Genomic DNA, 8121 nt, shown 5'->3' with positions numbered 1-8121 from the left:
CTCCCATGTAGTCGACCACAGTTTGAGTCCCAGACCTGGTGGCTTAAACTTACACCGGGCACATGTGCGTGCGTGCTCAAGATCCCAAGAAGAGAATGGAGGAGAAGGGATTGCAGCCATCCCCCCAGGGGGTGATTTCTCGCTTTCTGTCTCTCTGTCTCTCTCTCTCTGTCTTTCTGGCGGGCACATGCCTTATAGCAAAAAACTCTCCAAAAAGAAAAAAAAGAAGTTAAGAAATTTCTTGGAGACTGGCTCCGGTCTCCTGGTTGCCATGTCAGAGCGTTTTCCTGGTGCACAGCCCTGTCTCCTGTGGCTTCTCCTCACCCCTCCTGCCTGCCCTGAGGTGGACATCAGCCCACAGTGGATGATGATAATCACAGCAGTAATGAGGAAGACCATGCTCTGTTATACACACAAGGAAGCAATGCATACTTTTTCTTTTTGAACATGTAACCTAACTTTTATTATTTTTTTAGATAAAAAAAAATTGCGTTTATTTATTTCTTCCATGAGAAAAAGAGAGAGACAGAGAGGCAGCACTTCCAATAGGGTCTTGATGCCACGATCACCCCTGGCCTCAGCCAGCCCCATGTCTGAGCTCAGGTGTGCCCGTGTCCTCAGGGAGGGCTCTATACCTAAAGCAGAAACCTTCCCTCATGGACGGACCCGGCAGAGTGTTGTGCTTTATCGCTGCGCAACCACTTGGCCCCCAAATGTTATTAATTTTTAATTGATGTATAAAAATTGTGTGTATTTATAGTGATTTATGGTGTACGTGTTTGAAGTATATACACGTAGAATGGCTAAATCAAGCATTACCTCATATATTTGTTTTAGTGTGGTGAAAACCGTTTACTCTGAGCAATTTTTGAGATACAATACATTGTTACTATAGTTACATCGTTATTGCTCTCTTGAACTTTCCATCTAAGTAAAGTTTTTCCATCCTTGACCAACGTCCCCTAGCCCTGCCTGCCCCTCCCCCAGACCCTGAGAATCGCTACAGCACCCTGCTCCTTGCTTCCGTGAGATCAACAGGGTTTTTTGTGTGTTGGCTTTGTTTCTTTAAATTTACTCTCTGGGGCATGTGCTTGATGGAGAGAGAGGAAAAGTGAGAAAGCAACCCCCAGGAGAATGGCCACGCTACTATCCTTTCTTATTCATTCTCCTCTTGGAATTTTGGGCACACGCGCAGATGTGCCTGACATGTTTCTCAAGATCTGGGTCTGGGATTCGAACTGCGGAGTCTGCCCTGTGGGATTCCGTTACCTTCAGCACCATATCAGCTGTTGCGCTGAGACCAACATTTTTAGATTGTGCGGGAGGGGTTCCTTAACAAGTCCTTAGAGAAATGTGTATTATGGAAAGTTATGTGTGACTTTTGTTACTTTTATTCACCAAAATAAACTTATACTTTAATCCATTTTTTTCATAAACGTTTTGAAGTCCCCTTATGTGAGAGAACGTGCATTATTTTTCTTTCTGTGTTTGGTTTGTTTCATTTTAAACAATGTCCTCCAGGTTCATCCATGTTGTTGTAAATGCCAGAATTTCCTTTCTTCTTCTTCTTTTTTCTTTTTTTTTTTTTTCTTTAATTTGCCAATGGGTGCATATGGACAGAGAGAATAAGAGAGAGAAAGAAAAGGAGAAAGCATCCCCCATGGAGACGGTCATACCGCAATCCCTTTCCTTCCATCTGTCTCTCTGTTTGGGATGGTGGGCACATATGCACACGAGTGTTTCTCAAGAGTCTCGGTCTGGGACTCGAACCATGGAGTCAGCCATGTGGGATCCAGCCACCTTCATCACCACACCACCAGCTGGCCCTCTACTAATCAATATATGGTTTGCACATGTTTTCTGCCATTTCTCATCACATCGATGATGAGGAAGGTAGACTGTTTATACTCAAAGTTTATATGTGCAAGTGCATTTTTAAGTAAAATATTATGTAACTGCTCTCCTCTTACGGTTATACATGTAGCTCTTTTGTTCCTGATTAACTGAGATGTACTCTTGGGGTACATAAGTAAAAATCATAGGTATTAGGTTTTAAAATTATGTGCTGCCTGTACGTTTAGTGTTTAGCCTAAGAGGAGAGCCTGTTTAAGATTTTGTTCAGAATAGGAGATGGTTTCAGGAAGTTTAATCCACTAAAGTAATGTCCTCTTGTAACTTTTATTCTTTGAACATTCATTTCTTAAACATCAATCATTGTGATACTGGAGATATCTCAATGAAAATCAACAAAATGTGATTCTTCGATTGAAACAGAAGAAGGGATATTGACAAGTGGGAAAGGATTGAAGAGGGGAGAGGGCAGTGACTCTGCAGCACCATAACATTTAGTTACTACTTTTATTTAATCATTAATTAATTAATTAATTTTAGAGAGAGTTTTTCTACAGTACATGTGTGCTTGTCAGAGTCAGAAAGAGACAGTCAGAAAACAAGAAATCAATCCCCAGGAGGGATGACACTGCTACAGCCCCTTCTCCTCCGCTCTCCTCTTGGGATTTTGGACACACATGCACACATGTCCAGTGTGATTTTCAGGCCGCTGGGTCCAGGACTCTAGCGGTGATGGACGACGACGTGTGAGCTCAGCAACATGACCATTACGCCACCTGCTGGCCCCTTTAAGTACTCTCACAGTGATGTATATCCACAGTGTCAGTGGAACTTCTAGGATGAAATGGTAGCAGTCTGCTGACAATGGGATTGCAGTTACTCTTCACATAGTGTGTCATGTGCAACAATTCTGATATCCAATTTGGTTATAATTGATGACTTTTATTTTTTAATTAAAATAATAGTCATCCCTCTAACTAAACGAAGGGTTAAGACATCGACAAAATTATAAGATTCTGAAATGGGAATCTGGTGATCAGAACTGCTGTGGACTAGGAGCCGTGAACACTGGGGGTGGGGAATGCAGCTCTGATAGCAGCACATCGTGGTGGTCTCCTTGGGGTGGACACTTGTCTTTGCCATGGAAAAGCCCCTTGGCATTTACTGGATACTAGTTGTGACGTGGATCACTGAAGATTTGTAGGAAGATGTCACTGGTTCTGCCCTTGGTCTTACTTAGCTGTTGCGTCACTCGCTCTTCCCTGTAGTTTCTTTCTTTTCTTTCTTTTTTTTTTTTTTTTTTTGAGAGGTTTTCGTTATAGGGCGCGTGTGCTCGCCAGACAGACAGAGAGAGACATAGAGACAGAAAGCGAGAAATCACCCTCCAGAGGGGATGGTCACGCCGCAATCCCTTCTCCTCCATTCTCCTCTTGGGATCTTGGGCACGCACACACATGCGCCTGGCATGAGTTTTAAGCCACCGGATTCGGGACACGAACCACGGTCGACTACGTGGGAGTCCAGCGACATAGCCATTACGCTAACTGCTGGTTCCCTTCCCTGTAGTTTCTTAAGTTGAGTAATTACTACTAACCTCTCAAGCATAATCTGACATGTCTAGAACCTGCTTTCATCATGAGTAGAGGGCTTAGAAGGAGACATCCTACCCCTAGAATGTGCTCTTTCCAAGAGCAAAGTTCTCTGTCTTGCTGTGCCCAGAGGACCCTCTGAGGAAGTACTGGAAGCCCTGGCTAAGAGAGCTTGAGGGCATGACACTGTCTATCACTTCTAAGGGGCAGAGCTTCTCTTGCAGATGACCTGGAGAAGGTAAGGAAGCAGCTGGGTGTGGGACACCTATCAATAAGCTGGCCTGGTCATCATAGCAGCCAGACTGTGCCTTCCAGCAATGTAGCGGGAGCCCTAGCAAACACATTGGGGACCACATAGACTAGCTCATACAACTTGCTGTTAGTCTACTGACTCAACACCTGCATTATGAAAGTTGTCTCTGATCCAACTTGTATGAGGTGAGGGGACTTTGGAAAGTTTGTAGAAAATGGAATTAAACTACGAGTTTATGTTGTTACAAAAACTTGTTAAAATATATGCATAGTTTTGTCAGGGTGCATTTTCCATAAACTTTTTGAGGACATGCTCCCATGTTTCAGAACATCTAACCCTTCTTTCCATCCTCTCCATTTCTCAGTTTCCAACTAGTTTGACAGTTTCTAGCACTGCCCCACAAATTCTTCAAATAAATTTTCTTTGACCACCACCCACCACCTGCCACACGCCCTCTCCCATATTTATTTTCCTTAGTGATTTCCCTGTGAAGACCTAAAAATTATGCACTGTAGTCACTGAGGCTGGTCTTGTAGTCCTGCTCCTGGTCTTGTCACTTACTGGTCCCTCAAGGCCACCCTGTGCCCACCTTGTCCTGCAGAGGACCTTCTCTGTCCTGAGGAAGTAGAGCTCCCTCTGCCTTGCCCTCAAAGACCCTCACTCGTGCACCCTCTGTGACCACGATTTCTAGGAGGGTGTCTTGCATTCCTGACTCCTTGGAGGGGACTTCCTGCTTATCTGTCATTCTCCTAAGGTTCAGACGGTGGTTTCATTGAAAAGTCCAGTTTCTCAGAAGACCTCATGCTGCTTCCTGTTATATTCAGTCCCCAAGCAGCCAGTTCCTGAGGAAGGACTAGCTGGGTGCTTTACTTAGTAAGTTGGTTAGAATAAGGGAGAAGGGGGTGAGAGGGGAAGGCCCAGAAGCACGTAGCACTGGCCACTGCTTTGCCATAACAGTGCAGAGACAGAACTGTGATCATCCAAAGTGCCTGGAACTGCAGGTTTCAGCACAGACATGGTTTACTTTGAGATTTATGCTGCATAAATACTCTCCATTACACTTGGCAAAACGTCAGGTGGGAGTCCATCGTGAAGCTGTGGTCCGTGTTGACTTTGGAAAACTGAAGGGCTAAAATGAACAAAGTTTTAACCAACTAATATTTCTCAATGTCTCATTACATACTTTCTTTAAAGGTGAAAAAGAAGAGTTTGACATATTGTATAATAATCAAGATGGTACAGTGGACACTGCTCATACAGATAACCTAGAAAAAACAACCTCCATTCCGCGAACCCTTTACATTCTCGAAAGAGAGACAAAATGGATCCTAAATGTAAATAAACTAAAAATAAAAGCTAATACACACAGAGAGATGGGATCAGTTAGCGCCCACAGTGGAATGATTGGGTTTTTCTAGTTTGTTTCATTGCCACGGTTTTAAGTTCTTCATGGTTAGGACTCAAGTGATTTCCTCTTTCCTATTGTAAGCTGCTGGCAGGCTGGTAGAGACTGGGTTTCATTCTAATGTTGGGAGAAAAAGATCTTCCTGTTTCACAAAGATAAAAATGTTTCCCAGTCAAAGAGATCACCAGTTCTAAGGACAGGTTCCTACCCAGGAATTTCCCTCTTGTGCCTTGGCCCTTTCATCTCCAGAATAACAATGAACTTTTAGCTGTTCAAAAATAAAAATGTTCACCAGCAAGGTACGACCCTGCTGTATATCTCCCTCTTTGGCCTGTTGGGATGGTTACATCAGACTGGACCCAGAGCTGAAGAGACTCCAGGAGCAGAGGAGCAAGGAGCAAGCAGGGAGGAGCAGGACTTGACACAGACTGCATGTCGGAGTCTCAGAGAGGCCGCTGGCTCAGCATCCTAACAGGGACATTGTCAACAGAAATGCCCACACTTGGATCTTTCTTTTTCTATTATTATTTATATATATATTTTTGGGGGGAGAGGTTTTTGCTATAGGGCACGTGCGATTGCCAGAAAGACAGAGACAAGAGAGACAGAAAGCGAGAAATCACCCCCAGGGGGGATGGCCATGCCACAATTCCTTCTCCTCCATTCTCCTCTCGGGATCTTGGGCACGCATGCACATGTGCCCAGAGTGAGTTTAAGCGAGCGGGTCCGGGACTCGAACCGCGGTCGACTACATGGGAGTCCAGTGACAAAGCCATTATGCTAACTGCTGGTCTCCTATTATTATTTCTACTTTAAAATTTCATTTGTATTTATATTTTGTATTTTACATTTAATCACTGTACATATTTACAACGTACACCATAATTTTTCTCAGCATACAGTGCATATTAGTCAAGTCAAAGACATTCTCATATACATTACCATTAACAACAGGTAACATCTCACTTTTGTGTCTATTCAATTTTTTTAGCATAATTTTAAAAATTATTAGTATCACTTATGCATTCAATTATTATACATCATTTAGTTTGTAAGGAAATTTTATCTAACATGAGCGATGGATGACACACAGTAGGGGAGTTGAGAATACTATATACAACATCACCAACAGGCAACAAACCATATTTGTGTCCCTCAAATGTCCTACTTCTCAATTTCCCCCCAAATTTCCCTTACTGCACTCTTCCCTACTCCCACTTTCTTCTATCCTGTCCCCTTGTCCACAACAATTTTCAATGCTTTTATGTACTCCAGTCTCTCAGTCTCTACCACAGAGTTGGTGTATGTTAAATGGAGACATACAATGTCTCTCTTTCATAACCTGACTTGTTTCACTCAGTGATAAATCTTCCATGTTTGTCTACTTTCTATCAAATGCCAGGGTCTTATTTTTTATGGCTGAATAGTATTCCATGGAGTATATGTGCCACACTTTTTCAATCCATTCATCTGTTTGTGGACATTTGGGTTGGTTCCATGTCTTAGCAATTGTGAATAATACTGCACTAAATATAGTTGTGCAAGTGATTTTTCTGACAGAGCATTCTCCTGTCCTTTGGGTATATAACCAGGAGTGGAATTGCTAGATCATGTGGTAGTTCTTTGAAGGTCTTTGAGGAACCTCCACATTGTTTTCCATTGTGGCTGGACCAATTTACATTCCCACCAACAGGAGAGTTCCCCTTTCACCACATCCCTGCCAGCACTTATCGTTTTTTTGTTTTTTAATCTTCGCCATTCTGACTGGGGTTAGGTGGTATCTCACTGTGATTTTGATCTGCATCCCCCTTTTGATGAGGGATGTTGAACTTTTTTTTATATGTTTTTTGGCTATTCATATGTCTTCCTTAGAGAGCTGTTTGATCAGCTCAATTTCCTATCTTTTAATTGGGTTAATCATTTTCTTCCAGGTAAGCCACTTGATTTCCGTATGTATTCTGCTCCAGTCCCTTATCTGAGATATAGTTAAGAAAATTCTCTCTCATTCTGAGGGTTGTGGATTCACACTAATTACTGTGTCCTTCGCTGTGCAGAATCTTCTTAATCTGATGTAGTCCCACCTGTCTATTTTGGGGGATTTTTGCCTATGATTTTGAGAGTCCTGCATAAGAAGTCTTTGCTTACCCCAGTGTCTCCCAGAGTTTCCGCAGAGTTTTCCATTAATAGTTTTATAGTTTATGATTTAAAGTTTAGATCTTCCATCCACTTCGAGTTGACTTTTGTTAATGGTGACAGATAGGGGTTCAGATTCATCTTTTTGTCAGTGGATACTCAGTTTTTTCAGCACCATTTGCTAGAGAGGTTTTCCTTTTCCCACTGGATTGACTGGTACCCTTTGTCAAAGATCAGTTGGCTGTATGTTTTGGGGTTCACTTCTGGAGTTTCTATTCCATTGGCTTTTGTGTCTGTTTTGTGCCAATATCATGCTGTTTTGATTACCACAGCTTTGTAATATATTTTCGGGTCAGGGAGAGAGATGCTACCCACTCCACTCTACTTGCACAGGATGGCTTTGGAAATAAGTGGTCTTTTATGATTCCAGGCAAAGTCTATGACTGTCTTTTCTAGATCTGTGAAGAATGTCTTTTGTAATTTTATAAGGATTGCATTAGGTATGTAGATTAATTGGGGTAGGATTGCCAGGACTCCAGGAACATGGGATGTCTTTTCACTTCTTTGTGTGCTTTTTGATTTCTTTTTAGATATTTCCATAGTTTTCCTTATAGAGGTCATTAACTTCCTTGATTAGTTTTATTCTAGGTATCTTATACATTTTGTGGCTATGGTAAATGGTAAATGGGACTACTTTCTTCAGTTCTGTCTCAGTCTGCATGTTGTTTGTATAGAGAAATACAATGGATTTTTGTAAATTAATTTTGTATCCTGTCACTTTACTGTATGCATTTATTACTTCCAGAAGTTTCTTTGTGGATACTATTGGTTCTTCTATGTATGTAATCATGTCACCTGCAAACAGAGATAATTTCAACTCTTCTTTCCCT

This window comes from Tupaia chinensis, unplaced genomic scaffold (genome assembly GCF_000334495.1).
Source record: "Tupaia chinensis unplaced genomic scaffold, TupChi_1.0 Scaffold000278_1, whole genome shotgun sequence".
Lineage (NCBI taxonomy): Eukaryota > Metazoa > Chordata > Mammalia > Scandentia > Tupaiidae > Tupaia > Tupaia belangeri.
The sequence above is the reverse complement of the archived record's forward strand: the minus strand, read 5'-3'. Positions refer to the sequence as shown.